This window comes from Haliaeetus albicilla, chromosome 4 (assembly GCF_947461875.1).
Source record: "Haliaeetus albicilla chromosome 4, bHalAlb1.1, whole genome shotgun sequence".
Classification (NCBI taxonomy): domain Eukaryota; kingdom Metazoa; phylum Chordata; class Aves; order Accipitriformes; family Accipitridae; genus Haliaeetus; species Haliaeetus albicilla.
The window spans coordinates 38,350,754-38,369,335 of NC_091486.1; the positions used below are offsets into that span (position 1 = coordinate 38,350,754).

Genomic DNA, 18,582 nt, shown 5'->3' on the forward strand with positions numbered 1-18,582 from the left:
ATTCTCCAGTCTCATCCTCCACGAAGCGTAGTGTTGAAAATGGACATAGGATTTCACCAGGGTGCCTTCACTTACCCTGCAGGGCGCATTTCTTCTTGTGCACCCAGTGGGTGCTTGTATTTTGCACAACAGCTTGACAGCATTTAAGTGTTTCCACTAGTGATGCTCAGTAAGACCCCAGATCTTCCCCTGCAGATCAGCCACCCAGCTTGTTCTGAACTGGCACAGCTGGTTAGCGTTGTAAAAGTTCAGCACCTCATATTTGCCCTTATTCAACTCCATTCTATTTTTCAGACCATTTGTGATGGGTTGACCCTGGCTGGATGCCAGGTGCCCACCAAAGCCGTTCTATCATTCCCCCATCCTCAGCTGGACAGGGGAGAGAAAAATATAACAAAAAGCTTGCGGGTCAAGATAAGGACAGGAGAGATCATTCACTAATTACCGTCACGGGCAAAACAGACTCAATTTGGGAAAATTAACTCAATTTATTACAAATCAACCAGAGTAAGGTAATGAGAAATAAAACCAAATCTCAGAACACCTTCCCTCCACCCCTCCCTTCTTCCTGGGCACAACTTCACTCCCGGATTTCTCCACCAAGACCCCAGCAGCACAGGGGGACAGGGATGGGGTTTGCGGTCATCACACGTTATTTTCTGCCGCTTCACCTCCTCAGGGGGAGGGCTCATCACACTCTTCCCCTGCTCCAGCATGGGGTCCCACCCACGGGAGACAGTCCTCCACAAACTTCTCCAACGTGGGCCATTCCCACGGGCTGCAGTTCTTCACGAACTGCTCCAGCATGGGTCCCTTCCACGGCGTGCAGTCCTTCAGGAGCACACTGCTCCAGCATGGGTCCCCCACGGGGTCACAAGTCCTGCCAGAAAACCTGCTCCGTGGGCTCCTCTCTCCACAGATCCGCAGGTCCTGCCAGGAGCCTGCTCCAGCGTGGGCTTCCCACGGGGTCACAGCCTCCTTCGGGAACCCACCTGCTCCAGCGTGGGGTCCTCCACGGGCTGCAGGTGGATATCTGCTCCACCGTGGACCTCCATGGTCTGCAGGGGGACAGCCTGCCTCACCAGGGTCTTCACCACGGGCTGCAGGGGAATCTTTGCTCTGGCGTCTGGAGCATCTCCTCCCCCTCCTTCTTCACTGACCTTGGTGTCAGCAGGGTTGTTTCTCTTACATGTTCTCACTCCTCTCTCCGGCGGCTGTTTCTCACTGTCCCAACTTTTTTTTTTTTCCTTCTTAAAAATGTTATCACAGAGGTGTTACCACTATCACTGATTGGCTCGGCCTTGGCCAGCGGTGGGTCCATGTCAGAGCCGGCTGGTATGGGCTCGCTCTCTCTCGAACACAGGGGAAGCTTCCAGCAGCTTCTTACAGAAGCCACCCCTGTAACCACCCCCGCCACCAAAACCTTGCCACACAAAACCAATACACCATTTCTCTAAACTATCAAGTTATTTGAAATTTTTTCTTAATTTTGCAACAAGCCTGAAGCTGCCTAGGGTGGTATTGTCTGCATATTTACTAAGCATAGCCTTTGTTTCATCATCCAAGTTATTGATGAAAATGTTGAGTACTGCTGCAAAGAGTACACAGGATCCTGCTTGAGAGTTTGGCAGTGAATCGTTAAGAACCTCTCTGTAAATGTGGCTTTCCATATGGTCTTGTATCAACCTTAGAGCAGTTTAACTTCAGACATGCTTTCCCCAGTTTACTTTTGAAGCTGCCATGTTATGCTGACAAAGGTCAAAGTACACAACACTGACTACTTCTACTATAGCCGCTCTATTCTTTCATAGAAAAAAGTTGGTTTGAAACTCAGATAATATGCCCTTGACAGATCTTTGATCTTTGTTGTTTCACACTTCCTTGGGTTGTTTTTGTTTTGGCTTGCATTTGGGTTTTTTTCCTTAGGAACAATTTGATTGTTTCCTCAGTATTTTTTTCTGGGAAGGCTGACTAGTCTTTAATTTCTCTGATCCCCCCCCCCCCCCCCCTTTTTTTTTCAGGGTCTGGGACTACTAAGTCCTCCACACTTTCTCAAAGATAACCTTTAATGTCTCCATTTGATTCACCTGATTCTTAGCTTCCCAGTGAAGAGAGACGAAGTCCAACCAATTTCAAAAATGGAACCTTGCTCAGTTGTCTCTGGTGATTTCTCCCCCCCCAGATTCTACCTTTTTGCCACTGGTAATGTGCAGCTGATATTCCTACTGACACAGTTGAACTCTGATCCATTTAAAAAAAAAAAAAAAAAAAAAAAGTGGTATGAAGTATGTTAGCTTTCTCAGTGGTCCCTATCAATAAAATTGCTATCTAAAACAGTAGACCAGCACTCTCCATCATCATTGATACTCTCTATATTCCTTCCTGGTGCATCTTATTTTGTGCCCTAATAAAAAGGCTGACTATTGCAATAACCAGAATAAACTCCTGCAGAATGCCACTCAATACATCCTTCTACTTTTATCTTACATGGTACAATATATCATTATTAAACCATTCTTATCAGCATAAAGGACTATTTGTAAGACAAAAAACCTTTCAGCATCTTCATATTCCTTCCACTTCTTGTATGATATGGTTACAGAAATATAGATTTGACAGGAGTCTCAAGCAGTTTCCATAAAAAGTTCTTTAACCACAGGCACTCACCACTGTCATTCTGCTTGATATTTAATACATTTCACCTACATGGTTATAATATATATGGTGATGACATAACACTTGACATCAGAAGAGTTCAAAACACTTTCCACACTGAACTTTTTAATACAGCAAAAGTAAGTAAAGTGACTTTCCTGAGGTTGCCCAGCAAGTTATTGGCTGAGCCAAGAACGCAGTCCAGATCTCCCAAATCCCAGGCCAGTGCTCCATCATTATGCCATCCAGCCTCCCATATTATTAATGCTTAGCCTAAATATATTCTTGTAGGAATTGATTTAATGCTATTAGTTTCAGACAGCTAATTCAAAGCTCCTTTAGCTATCCAGCCTCCAGGGTTTCGCTGGAACAAAGAACTTCAAGACTGATCCAGAAAATAACATTAAAACTTTTTCTGGAAGCCTAGCTACTTTTTTTAGTTGAAAAGTTATTTCAAAGGGAAACTATCACCTAATTCTAAATCCACTGAAAATCAGATGGAAAGATTACATTTAACTGAGTATGTTTGTGATCAAGCCCACAATGTTTTTCTGCATTTCATTTTCAGACTATAATATTCAATAAAGATGTATGGTAGCAATTAATGGGATGAAGTCAAGATAATGATCACGACACATGAAAAGAGAATTAAGTAAAAAAATCCTTAGGGTTTTAAAGAGATAATTGGGGTGGGTGGAAGTGGGGGCTGCAGAAAAATTACATTCATCCACCACCTCTTGGGCATAAGAGCAGATAAAGGTTCTGTGTGAATAATAGACCAGATCAGAACAACAACAAAAGGGAGATAAAGTATCTTCACATAAAGATATGAAAAGGATTTCGGAGTGCCTCAGTCCTTTGGGAATGCCTAGAAGGGTTCAGTTCAAAGACCTCCGAAGATGGCAGAAAAGTTAGAGAGCTCAAGGAAAGTTACATATTCATTAGTCATGTGTGAGAGAGTGCAGGGGAATCAGGACAGTTAGAAAAATACATGCTAAGAGAAAGATACAGAAAACTTCATATCAAATAAGCCACGTAGTCTTCTATGCTTTTGTCTTTCATAATCTGTTGTGTTGAGCTAGGTGGAAGAGCAGAAGGTAAATACGCTTTTCAAACTCGTATCTTGGATCTGTACATAGCTTTTCTCACTCATCTGGCTTTCTCCGTGGTATAGTTTCAAGTTGCTGTAGCTTTCAGAAAGCTCTGCTTATGCTGTGTGTTCTCTATTATTTGTGTATCAAATAATGGAATATCATCTTCTTTCCATTTACGCTCAAAGGACATTTGTTTTTCTTGTACAGTTAGCCTTGCTGGTAGTCTTTGAATCAGACCTTATTCTTTATAGTGATTTTTAATTACCATTATATAACAATGCCAATTACTAGGTTTATGTCAATGAAATCTACCATATGTTTTACCATTTAGAATAACTTATTTTTATTATCTTTCCTCCAATGTGGATGTCAGTGTTCTTTACAGCAACTCTGGCAATGTAATAGCTTCTGTTTTCTACAGCTGGATACATTAAGAGAATGCCTTGTGCTTCAAATACTGTAATGTGTACACAGATAAAACATAAAATACAAAATCAATTATTAAAAGAGAAAATTTTAAAATTGCAATAATGTAGAATGGAAAAAATAATATTTTATCAGTTCTAAGCAGAAATAGCCCTGAACAAAAGAAAAAAAATCAAATTTTATTATACCAAAATTTTCAGCAGGTTGATACCAGATTTATTACAGGGATATAGACAGGCTAAACATCTGAATTTTATTTTTTGTTCAGATTCAGTGTCCTCCAGCCATTTGTGATGTTTCTTGCAATTTTTCTGCAGTCTTTCAAAGGAAAAGGATACACAAATCTCTCCCAAAGCTTTTATAAATATAAACACAAAATACATTGATTTTGTGTATTTATTCCTTAGTTTAATATGTCCTAGTAATGTCAGCCAGGTAAAAGATAAAATGTAAAAAAACCCCTAGTCCTAGTTCTGCAGACTTCAAGATCTTTTATTATTGTTGCAATTTATTTTTTTTAAAATGTTTAAATAGTTAAGAAACTAAATTTTAAGAGGTTGCTATTCATTTGAATTTTCACAAACATTATAAACAGCAAATAAATAATTATATAGATGACATTGTTAATCCCATTTTCATCAGCTGGTTAATGTTAGTGTATGAAGTTATATCTTCAGAGTCTAATTTACTTTTTACCCTATTTAATCCCATATCTGGCATCCTTTTCTCTCATTATCTCCTTCTGTGTGAAGGAAAAAAACCACCCTAATTTCCTTGTGAGCTGAGCTCAGCAATGAACCCATTATTCTAGTAACTGATATTTTGTGGTTCTGTCCTGATTGCGAGGTTGCCTACCAAAAGATTATCTATTTTTAAAAAAGCTCTTTATAATTTCAAATAGTAATTGAAGCACTTAAAACTTATTTAAGTCTGAACCATACATCTTTCACCTAAATAGTAAAACTCTTTTTCATTTGGCCATCAAATCATTGAAACACTAATTTTAATTTTTATTAACAAAAGCCATACCATCAGGTTATGTTTACAAGGCCAAACACTGATGGAATAATCAGATCTGTGCAGGTGGATTCTTGTTCCTATTCACAGCGTGTTGATGGGCATGAATGGAAGTTCCTATCATTGCAATTTCATTATTTAGAATTGCTCAATGGGTAGACACAGTGCAATTGCATTTCAGGCGCTGGGTTGAACCTTTATAAAAAATTCACATATCCTAGGAAATTCCTAGTACAATTGACTATTTCAGTCAGAGGTACTCTGATAATGCATTATGTCGTCTGCATTAAAAAAATAATGATTTGAAGAAAAAGTTTAAGAATTGCAATAATGTAGAAAGCAAAAATAATACTTTATCAGTTCTAAGCAGAAATAGCCCTGAACAAAAGAAAAACCACTCAATTTCATCCTACCAAATTTTCAGCATATTGATATCAGATTTTTACATGGATATAGACAGACTAAACATCTGAATTTTCCTTTGCATTCAGATTCAGTGTCCACCAAGCATGACGTATTATACCTCTGAATACATTAGTGTCTTGGAAGAATAACTGGGGCTTTGAAATGGCACATCTTAGAGATGGAATATTTAGAGAAACAGTAGATTTAACTAAAAAAATTCTCATTCTGTTTTGTACAACAAAGACCACTGTTCTTACCCGTGTACCCAAGCAGAGATTGAAATATACTTTTATGTACATAAGCATATATAAAGTTTATACAAATACACTTTTTATAAAGTATATACAAGTATATTTTAAATATACTTGTCATGACAAAGCAGAAAAGAAAAGCCTGTGACTCACATTTAGGCTGTTAGGCAGGTTTACATCTCAAGTCATTCACAGGAGATTTTTATCTGTAGGCAGAAAACAAACACCTCTCAATACAAATCTCATGTGATTGATATCTTAGTGCCAGAACTTGAGCTCTGAATCTTCAGTAAATTGCTCATCCCACATATAATATGTTACTGTATATATATCTGCCATGAACCCCATTTGAGTCCACTGCTGCTCGTTTTACATTGTCGTGGTTTAACCCCAGCCAGCAACTAAGCACCACACAGCCGCTCACTCACTCCCCCCCACCCAGTGGAATGGGGGAGAAAATCGGGAAAAAGAAGTAAAACTCGTGGGTTGAGATAAGAATGGTTTAATAGAACAGAAAAGAAGAAACTAATAATGATAATAACACTAATAAAATGACAACAGTAGTAATAAAAGGATTGGAATGTACAAATGATGCGCAGGGCAATTGCTCACCACCCGCTGACTGACACCCAGCGATTCCCCGCCCCCACTTCCCAGTTCCTATACTAGATGGGACGTCCCATGGTATGGAATACCCCTTTGGCCAGTTTGGGTCAGCTGCCCTGGCTGTGTCCTGTGCCAGCTTCTTGTACCCCTCCAGCTTTCTCGCTGGCTGTGCATGAGAAGCTGAAAAATCCTTGACTTTAGTCTAAACACTACTGAGCAACAACTGAAAAACATCAGTGTTATCAACATTCTTCACATACTGAACTCAAAACATAGCACTGTACCAGCTACTAGGAAGACAGTTAACTCTATCCCAGCTGAAACCAGGACATACATCAGACTATCACCATACTGGTCTCAAATCACAGCAGTCAAAACATCTGCTTCATGCACTCAACTGACAGGTCTGTACTTGGAGTACTTGAAGAAAACCATTATAAATCTCACACCCAGTAATTTGCAGCATTTTATCACCATCCACTAGTCACTGCTCATATTGTAGCAGTCCAGTCCTTCAAGCCTTATTCCTTGTGATTTCTACTGGTAGCCCATCAGGAGCCTAACCTGTGTCACCACCTCTGTCAGCAATATGTGACTACATAAGCATTGCTTATGCCCCAGCCAAGATAAAAATTTTAAGGAACCTACTTTTTCTTTCCTAAAACTATATAGTATCTCCTAACTGTGTTTCCTAGTTCTCTGTAGTTGTATTTTCTGAATCAGATTCCAGCAAAAGCATCAAATTAAATAGTTCTATCAGACTTGACAGTAGGATTTCCAACCACCCGTTTTGTTTGCTTTGTCATTTTTCACCTTCAATAATGAGAAGCAAAAGCTAGGGAATGTCACTTTTATTGCCTTTTCGGACAACAGTAGCTCAGGGATGGAGACTACAACTCAGAAAAACAGCTGCAGTTGCTTGCACACTAAAGCATATTGCCTGTCCTATATTCCGATTAAAGACGGGTGTGCTGTTTTGTATTAGCTTTGTTAGTGCTGAGTTGCTGTCTTCTCTTAGCCCAGCGCAAACCTCATGGTTTTAACAGTGTTCAGAGAAGTGCATTTTGCCCTTCACCTGAATAAAATTCAAGCCTTTTCACCCTCTAGCACTGACTGTCATGCTAAAACCCATGCAAAGACATAGGTATATACTAACTTGAGCTGAAAATAGGTGGCTATGAGGCAGCAAAAGCTTTTTGTGGCATAGGTGGGTTTGGATGTTTTCCCTTTGCATTGGTCATGCTTCCTCTATGTGCTAACCTACCTGTAATAAGTTGTTTAAGCGTTTCTTCAACTGTTCTGTGCTAATGCAAAATTTGTATCACATCAGGCTGATGTTTCCCGTCTCAGTGGAGCTGACTCTAGTGCTTATAGACTAAAAAGCCTAAAATAGCCAGGAAGTATTTATTTTCTTTTCTGAAATTTTTCTGTGGGTCAAACTTATGAAATGGTCCTGAGAGAATTCAGTGCATCTGAATTCAATTTTTCAAATATCCTTTCAAACAGCAAGCCACCACATAACTATAGATATCTATACTTCTGCATCAAGAACTGTGTTGTATGAACATGAATTGTTTATTTCTACAAAGCTGAAAGTTGGTAGCATCAGCATTTTGAAAGGATTGATGAAAGCAAAATGATGACAAACTTTTTATGGAAGTATCTAAAGAACCACTGAAAAGAAAAAAATTAAGCTACCTTTCTCTTTCGAAACTGGCATTTCTCAATGCCATACATCTTTTCAGCAATTGAAAATATAATGATAGTAGAAAGTTTCCTTTACAAATTACCACAGCATTTTTTCTACTAGAACTTCCTTATCAGGTAAAGCTACAGAAATGTTAGGATTAAACTGGTTGAAATATCTTTACCATCTTCCCAAAAACACAACTCTTACACTACTTACCATCATAATTATCTTTGGCCAAACACAGTGAAAAGACACATATACGCGCCAGGAGGACAAAACGGTGGCATTTGATGGTATTTCAGATAAGCTTGCCATTAACAGCCAACTGGGTGGGGTTTGTTTCTTTAGATGAACTTTCACAAAACACACACTTTCTAATACTAAGTCTGGAGCCTATAAATCTACGAGAGAAATCTTAACTCAGGCATGTACACTTTCTTTAAAAAAACAAACAAAAAAAAACCAAAAAAACCCCAAAAAAAAACAAAAACCCCCACAACTTTAAAAGAATTTTGCTTATTATTGCTACACTCTCTATTGGCAGCTTCTGATAGCCCAATAGTAATCTTATTGAACCAGAATTGATTTGTTCATAAAATCCAGGACAGTCTCGCACAACTAATGAAGTAGCTGATGCTTGTTCTAGTACACACAGAAGTTTTTACATGGGGCATCATGAAAAGTTTATGAATTCACTAAGGTTGAAGAGAAGACAAGAGAACAAGAGATAAACATTAAAATTCACATAAATTAGATGAACTTTTCTCATGTATGAATGAAGGCAACTTCCTGAGAACTCTCAAATCTGTTTCATAGCATTAGCATTTCATAAAAAGTCTCAGAATTCTGTTTCCACTTCATTTCAAAATATATCCCCGACAGAGCATCTCCCCAGGTAAACGCCACACTGATTTTATCAGTAAAAAGTACCAGCCAAAAAGAAAAAAAAAAAAGTCTTGAAATATTCTTCTCCATTGACAGCTGAACAATTTGTTTCAATTTGTAAGGACAAATATTTTACCATGACAGATATTTTTAAAGCTAAATCAAGGCCTGACCTCACTATCTGCAAATGCAATATACATTTGCAAACTAAATTATTAAAGCAAAATTCAGTAACTGCATCTCCAAGTGCCTGATTCACTCTTTGATACTTATTAAAAAAAACTAAGATTTGTCAAGACAAGTATAAAACTGTGGGCAAAACATTAACTCACATGAAGAAAGTCACTATTCTTCTGAATATTTACTCCTTACCTGACAAGTCAGTCCAAAGATTTAATCCCCAAACAGCGGGCCATCTTACATATAATTGCTCACATTAACTCCAGTGTTAATACCAAAGTATGTAACGTGATAGATTTAAGGTCTTAAGACATATTCATACCTTTTTGGTTAAACAATAGATTGGAGCATGCAAGGTTATGACATTTGTTATTTTTGGCAAAGGTTTATAAAGTTTTGCTATGTGCAGTGAATTAAAATGCAAGTCTCCTTAGTATAATAAAGGCACATGGACACAGTGCTGAAAATTTATCCAAAGTATAAAAATAAGTGAATAAATGGTTGCATTCTTAACATATTCACTGACTTGTATGCTTCTAATTTACTACTCTCATCCATCCTATTGCTAGAGGAATCATTTAGTAAAAGCTTATTTATAGTGAAGACCAAAACTATTAAGGAAGGAAGCAATTCTTTCCACTACTTTGAAAGACAAGAGCTTGACATGCTGTGTATACTGCCTGAATTTAAAGATATTTAGTTTGTCTTTCAAAGGAAGATTGTGACAAAGCTGTCTTAATGTAACCCATCTTTCAATCACAAGTTATAATAATCATGAGATACAATATTCCTGGCCTGTGTCTACTGACTTTATTTAATATAAAATGCATCAGTCAGCAATGTCGGAAAAATTTGACTCCAGCTCCCATTTGTCTGCAATATCAAATCATCTGGTAATGCAAATAAAAGCACAACACATCACAACTTGTAGCTCAAGCTTCAGACTGCAGAATAATGGTATGAAATAATAACTGACACATTTAAGTTTAGGATAGTTCCAAAAATAGTTAATGCTGCATACCATAAAGAAATATTAATAGAACAGGCCACTTAAAGATCAGAGCACCTGTGCTTTTTATCACTACAATTCAGCATTATATACTTGCATATCAATGAAATATGTCATCTAAGACATAGTGCTGTTTTCTCATATGGAAACAGTCTCATTTAATTTAAACTGCAGTTCAGCTCTTTGGGGTGTCATGGTAAAAACTGCTTACCTTTGTACAGGTTTATTTCTATGTCCAGTTATAGCTGATATTTTACTCAGTTAAATCTCTTCTCTTCCCCTCCCCATGCCATTTTTACTCTTAAAAGCACAGACCCAGTAGAGCAAGGAGCATGTGAGCAGGTCACTTGTCACCAGAGCCATCAAAGCTGTTTACTATGATCAGAGTGATTATATTATTATCCATGTTAGTTCATTAATGATGAATGATGCAAAAGGAGCAAACAACTGAGTTGGGCTCTCGGATCTCCATTTGAATTTCCATTAAGGCAGCAAATAGTTCTGTGAACAGTAAAACTAGTGAAAGTGTGTCCCTGGGGATTTATGCCTTGTGGTTCAACTACCAGTTGTCCAAAATTGCCAATTCTCACTGAGCTTCCTCAGTGAGAAACAGTTTGAGAGACTATTTCTGTGTGGATGCTCTGGTGTCTAATAAGAGCTGAGCTGCCAATAAACTCTCTCATGTATTTGGATTCCCATTTTCATTGAACGTGCAGCATTTTGGAGGCAACATAAAAGTTACAGAACTATAACATGCCTTACAAATTATCTTTTTGTAGCTGATACTACATAAAAGAACAAGCTTTACTAATACAGCATCCATACACTACAGAATCCCCCACTCTTTCCAGTTCTTTCTAAAATAACATTTATATAAGACAAGTCAAAAGCTTTCACTGGCAGTCGGGAATTTGGGGAAAACATTTTGACCTCATAAAAGTATAACAGCATTTAATTAGAAATTACAACATACACCTTAAACAGTCAAATATTCAACAAATTATTTTGTTCGTTTCATTAAATATTTCAATAAATGTTTATTTCCTGCAACTAGTGTACCTGATTTTAATTCTCACACCTATAAAACACAGTCCAGCCAAAGTGAACATTATCTATATGATTTCCTAGTAATTCACAATAAGACTGATGTAATAATTGAATTCTTTTTAAGCAATTATGTTTAAGCTACAAGCATATGAAGCTTTTGTAATGAAGTGTAAGAAAAATCAGGTAGAGCAGGTCCTTGCTGAAAGCTGAACACATGTATGCATTTTTGCCACAAAAAAAATCATATCAATCACTCAGAAAAATGATCAATAGAATAGCGTATTTTCATCAATTGAACTATAAAACTGCAGGACAGACATCAAAAAGCTGATGTCCTGGTGATGACTGTATGTCTTATTCATTTACAATTTTGAATCACTTTGGACTTTTTGGTGCTAATTTGCATAATATAAGCATAAAAACATTCTCCAACAGTTACTCAGACCAAAACGCCTTGGTGGACTTATTCCTAAAATGTACCTCTGAAAGTGAGACTCTTGCTCTCCACAAAGTGTTAAGTGGATTCTGATGATGCAATACGAGCCTTTGTTGACAATTTCATTTCCAATATGTTGTCACTGTTGGCAGAATGAAAACAATTTCCCACTCATGTTAGATCCTCCTATTGTCTTCTGAAGAACTTAAAAATAACTAGAGAACATTTTATATGTTTGAAGTAACATTTCACTGACTTATGAACATTAATGACGATATTAACTTAAAATGTCAATACATATATATACATAAAGGTACGTGTATACATATTTTTATGTGTAAAATTTACACACCTACAAGGGTGAATGACTGAAAAGTACATACATATGCATATAAATATATAGACCTCACACATATAGGCATAGTTTTCCTCCACAGCTAGAACACCAAAATGTAATAAATCTATTTATAATCATCCGCCAAGCACAAGAAAAGTTTCCCATAAATGTTGTCATTTGACCTATTCAGAAAAAGTCACCAAAATGCCATCAATCTCTCATTGGATTTTGATTACACACACTTTGAACCAAGGATCTTTACGTTTACTGCTCTCGTTTATCACAGAACGTTGATTACAGGAAACATCCAAATTCTGACATTTCAAACGTCAGTTTGCAGTTTTTAAAAATTCCCCTCCATTATTTATTTTACTGCATGCTTTGTTCCACAGGTAATCCATTAAAAACACAAGTTTACTTCTTGATATAAATAATTTATATCAAAATCTCAGATTTGAGTGGAATTAAAAAAATACTAAAATGAAAGAAAACTGATTATGCTAGTTATTCATCGGGGAAAACATTTTGCTCAAGATAAACATCTTCAAGTTTATATAGATGTAGGGGTGGTTGACGAGTATTTTTGTTTTTACTAATTATATGCTAGATAAAGGTGTGATACCAAACTTGAAAACAAGTGGTGTGTATAGTTTTAATTTCTGAGTTACCACATTGCCACGCATAATGTCAGTAGCATTACATCTCCCCAAATTCCTTGAGTTCTTCAAGTTCATGCTTAGGTGACACAGCAGACATGTCTAACCAGCTCCTAAATTCTGTTTCAACATTTCAGTGAAACACATTATCTTATTAAATGCTTATAAAATAAATGTCTTCTCCCATACATTTTAGTTATTTGAACTATAATGAATGCCATGGATTACACAGGAAAAATATAGAACTTATCCAAAATCTTAATTTGGTGTTCTGTTGCAATAATAAAGTGAAATAAATTTTGATAGTTCTGAGCATTAACATGATAATTTATCAGGAAAGGGGAACACTCATCTGTGATTTATTTGTTTCTTAGAGACAGAAAGGCATTTGCTTCCCTTACCAATACTAATTCTGGGATCCTTGTAGGAAGGTATTTCTAATTGAGCTTGAAAAACTCACAGGTGTACATCTTCACATAGACACAGCAACCTGTAAAAGGATATTAAAATGTCAATGGCTTTTTATGTGCCTTATCAACTATTATTCAATGTGCACAAATACCACTAAGTGCATTTGCGAGATCACCTCTAGGCTTTCCCTTTCCCTCCCTGCCACTAACCTACCTGCCCTGGGATTTTGCCACAAAATTATATTGCCCTTTTAATTAACTACAGATACTTAACTTCAAGAGAGACTGGTAATTTCTGAAGTGGTAGGTCCCTTGCTCTATAACTACTTCACATAGATGAACCCTGTACAGCTGTTAACCTCAGTGGCCCTGTTTGTAACGTCTCTTTTACCTAAGTGGCTCAGACCAAACCTGGTGAGCTCCGCTGACCTGCGTTAACCAGGCATTTGTATGCATCTCAGCAGGTATCAACCTGTTAGAAGAAAAGCTATCGGACTGTGGTAGAAATACACCATTCTTAAACTTTGAGTAACAAAACTTGAAACCTAACAACCTGCCTCACAAAATTGTGTTCAGGAATCCTAAAGCATGTTTTTTGGTGCACACTTTCATAGGTTGAGTTGACCTGTGGTGTTACATCTTGACTTTATGTTGAGTGCATAATTATACACTGAGGTATATTTTGATAGAGACTATATGGGATATCAGGGCTTTGCATAATGCAGTGTTGCAGAGTAATGATATAGTTAATCCAGAATAGCTGAATAAATACCAAATAAAATCAATCTTATAGCTCTAGTATTGCCCCAGGACCACAATAACATATGCCTTTTCCCTTCAGAATATTTGGTCAGTGCACTTTAAAATGCATAACATAAATATGCTCAGGACTGGTGTTACAACTTCTTGTGTAGGAAACAGTTTCTATATCAACATGTCATACTGGTTGCCATTCCTGAAAGCTATTTTTATTTGATTGCAACACACACAGTTGAGGTCCAGAATCACTAAAATCTCTCAGCTGTTTTAATGCCATAGAAGATGGTAAGAACCACAAAGTGCCATGACCAAAATGTGTATAAACTGTTGCTTCTGAACATAGAGACTCACAGATGCAGGATCAGACCTCTGATGTACCCATGTAACTTGTCTACTACAAGGCATGGAAGAAATCTCCCTGCATTAGTGAATTCCTACATGTTAAAGATCAAAATGAAAAAGAAAAAAGAAAAAAAAAGTCATGTGCCTTCTATCCCCACAGCCCAGACATTTTTAACTTGTATTTTTTAGAGAGCTACAGGATGTCAGATGTCTGCTCTTCTTTAAACCAAGAATTGAACTGGTCCCTCAGGTCGTTCAGATTTGAGAAATGAAAAAACACTTTTAAATCACTTCCTTCTCCATCTTTTCTATGCCCTGCACTGATTGTGGGTTTTCCGGCTTCGTAATTCAAAGGAACAGAGAATTCTAAGCCACAGCTGGCACAATATCATACTCCATTTCATTAGTCTTTTTAATACAGATTAATAAAATTCTCTCATGTTTTGATGGGATGATTACACTTCCTTATGCATCACGAGAAGTACTTTCTCTAGACTACATTCCAACTAGTGCTGTAGGATCATCCAGGAAGAGCTGTTAGGAGTTCTTTTATGTCTCTGTGTTTGATAGACATAGGGTAAGTACACAGCAACATAACAGGGAGACCACGTGCTATTCTTTTCTCCCATAAACTATCCTTTGCTTTTCTCCTGCGCTGAACCATGCAGCCCAGCTCAACACACTGAGATGCAGGGAACAGAGACATTAGGGAGGAGATGAAAAAATTGACAGAAGGTACATTTTCCACTGGCAGGTAACATTTTATCCACACAGATTACCCAAGATGTACTTTACACATAGTATTTTCTCAATCCTCATTCAGAAATTTTTAGGATTTTGTAGTGTCCGCGACGTTGCTTAGACTGCTGTTAATCTTAGCAATATAAACAAAGTTAGGCAAACACTAATGAGCTATACCTTTGTTACAGTACCCATCTGAGCAATGTATGTATTTATAGCATTACAGCTTTTAATTATGCATTAGATTGAGTAGTCTGGATTTACTCGCAGCACCGTGATACTCTATGAAAAGTTAACTTTAGAATTGAATGGGACAGCTATATTTTGCCTGAACTAATTTGCCATGTTAAATGTAATTGAGCAACTGGAACATTTCCTACATCTAATATTCTAAGGAGAATTACAAATGCAAACTACCTGAATGGGCTGTTCAACACTCACCACAATAGCATAATGCAATTCTTTTTATGTCCCTTAACTCAGTCCACTTCATAAAATGAATTAATTTGTGCTGTAGATATATCAACTGTTTTGCATTGCATTTGACATGAAAACTATTGTTAGCTGAGTAACATTTTCCTATTGCTGAAATGTACTTATGTACTAAACCGGTTTTAAAGTTTTTTCATTAGCATGTTTAATAGGTACTGGCTTTGATCTCAGATATCTACAGCAGAAGGAGTTCTTTGGAACACCATGCCTCAGAAGATGTATTACAGACTAAAGCAGAACAGACACCTCAGTGTCAGCTATAAAGGGAAAAAAGGAAAGCATGCAATGTTAGAAAAAGGATGATGTGCTCCAAAAATACAATGCTAACTGAGCTATCTGTTTTCCTTGTTCTGTTTCATAGTTTCATATAGTTTAATTTCACCATTATTACAATTCATTGAGTTGGGACAATTTTAAAGCCATGTAGGTACTTTCAAGATACACAGCTGTATGATACAACCAACTAGAGATGGAACAAAAATCCCAGTTCTCCAAATAGATACAGAGAAGGTCTCAACAGAAGTACAAGTCACTACCAGTTGTACAAAACCTCAAATCTGAGTTCAGCTGAACAGTGGAATGTCTGAATCTGAACCCAATTACTGAAAGGCTAATTTACCTCCATTTCCCTCTGCTACAGAATCATGCAGTGAAACTAGCTACACTGAAAACTGACTATACAGAAAGACATATTTTCATATTCAATGGGGTGTCCTCCATTTCTCTATTCAGAACAGAGTTTCTGATGACTTATGAAAACCACATTTTATTTTCAAACAGCAGTAAGTACCGCTGAGATAATATCCTCAAGAAGAATGGGCTAGACCCTCGGGAACATGATTTATTTGTACTGTTTTCAACCCCCTTACTTGTCTAATAAAATCCCTTTTTTAAAGCATATATATAAATGTAGACACTTTAGTAAGCTTTTTTACAATCCACGATGGGCCAAAGCTCTCAGGAAACCTTAATTCCCTAATACAAGCAGAGAATTTGGCCTAATGTTATCACAAAGAAGAGTTTAGCATGAACTATTCAGTATTATAAAAGTTGCTGGCAGTTTATAAACACATCCTATGTATTGTAATTCCAGGGTTGTTTTGTTTCGAAAAAAGGTCTAACTTCTTATAACCTCTCCAACTGATTATATTCCTTTCACAATGGCTTTTATTTAAAATAGCACAACCAAATACGCCCTATTAGAGAAGGAAAAAAGTTCTAATTTCTAAAATTCCTCTTTGCCATAAAAGAACTCCTCATAAGAACTTTCTGATCAGAAGTCATATGCTTAAAGTCCATTCTTCATAGCCAGAAGTCTGTATATAATTCTCTAATTGCACTTAACGGACTGCTTCAGGACATGACAGGTATATGCAGGAGTTAAATTCAGTGAAAATCCTACATGCTACTTGGGTTTAGTTCAAAACTTTTTTTTTTTTTTAATTGGAGAATAGGAACTTTTTGGACTGGTTCGATATTTCTTGTGTTAATAAGCATTTTTGAGGCAGGTACACCCACACACACTGCTCTATGTACAACAGAGAGCTCAAACACGTTAACAGAACTTGCCAACTATCAGTTTAGCCAAGATATTAGCACTGTTTGTACCAATGAACACTGAGTGTCAGCATTAGATAAACCACTTAAGAGATTATTGTGGAGAACAGTCTTTCATGATGCTGAAAGCAGACAGATTAGAAGGCTGAGCATATCTTTCAAACTCAACCACTGTGTAACTATGCTTTTATCTATTGTACACTCTCCTTACACATTTTCTTATTACAGTTTTTTATCTTGTGTAGCAGACAGAAAAAGCTTTGAAAAAAGAAAAAAAAAGAATCAAGCTGAGGCCAAAGATGGTTGAGCTTTGAAAAATTAGACGATTTTGGTTCCAGTGAAGGTAATTCCAAAATTGTCTTTAATGGATCTACAATTTGAGAATTTAAGTACCTAAGACACTGGAAACACTCACGGACTTAATTTGAACCTCATGGTGGTGTTTGAATCTGTGCTGGAAATCTTTTTGAGAACAGAATCTATCTGCCCTCCTACTTTTTATTAAGCCAGAAACATTGTCAGAATTGCTTTTTTAGTGATCCTTAGGAAACTATTCCTTCAATAAAATGGTAAGTTCTAGGCACTAGTAGCCCAAGAGTTAATTCAGCTGACTATTGCTCACTACATGACTCGATTTCAGCATCTAACCAGGAAAATCACAATTGCTTTGTCACTGAGACAGGGTTTACTTCTGAAAGGCCAGCAAGAATTTCATAACCAACACACCAAATTTCAGAAGACTACAAAGAGAAAGATCAGATTATGCATAAAGACAAGATTGACCACAAGCTTCATAAGCTTTTCATGTTGTACTTGCAGTCTTTGTTAAGCAAGAGAACAAGAAAAAGGAAGTCCAACCACATACAATTACATGGTCATACAACACAATCAGGCTTGCAGCAGTACCTGTGCTTCATGTCTGCCTGTTGATACCAGTGTAATTTTTAAACATGAGCTGTGAAAAACTGCTTAATGGCAGGTTAATTTCATTTATTCTTATGCAGCCTGCTATTGTAAAGGAATAGCAGTAGGCCTGAAGTCGGAAGGGTGACTTAAATTGCCTTCTTTTTATGGATTTTGTCTATTTTTTTTTCCAGTTGGAGAGCTGTGGTATTTCTTGTGCTTCAGCCTTGTTACACTCTTCACTGAATATAGAAGTCTATATTCAGATATCCCAAAAACAAGGCATACTGTGCACTTTCATCATAAGGCCATCTCCGATACAAGGTGTCTGTATACTTTGGCTTTCAATTCTATTAAAGTTTATAATAAACAACCCTCTATAACATCTCCTCACAGTGGGAAGAAAATTACTGAGCTCAGCAGAGCAGTTTTCGGGAGATGGTGTGCGTACATAAACCAGCTATGCGGAGCAGAGTGTCTCGTACATTTGCAACTCTTGACCGTTTCAAGGGTACTCATGGGCTGCAGTACCACTATTTTCCATTTTCACTAAAGTAACTGACACAAGAAGAGAATCACGTTGTGCCACTTGCTGTTCTCACAGCCTTTGTCTGAAAAATAAAGACTCGGGAGTACAGTATCTCATTTGTCAGGAAATTGGTAGAAAGGCAGTGTACTTTCAGC

General features: G+C 37.1%; 1 long non-coding RNA gene across 2 annotated transcripts in view; it reads right to left on the reverse strand.

Moving 5' to 3' along the window:
• LOC138685150 (uncharacterized) overlaps positions 1-18,582 on the reverse strand; it is a 138,028-nt gene that overhangs the window by 72,763 nt on the left and 46,683 nt on the right. For both annotated transcript variants that reach the window (XR_011324417.1, XR_011324416.1), the window contains 2 exons: positions 13,096-13,184; positions 8,361-11,843 (listed from right to left, as the gene is read on the reverse strand). This is a non-coding gene — a long non-coding RNA (uncharacterized lncRNA). The remainder of the gene's footprint in view (positions 1-8,360; positions 11,844-13,095; positions 13,185-18,582) is intronic.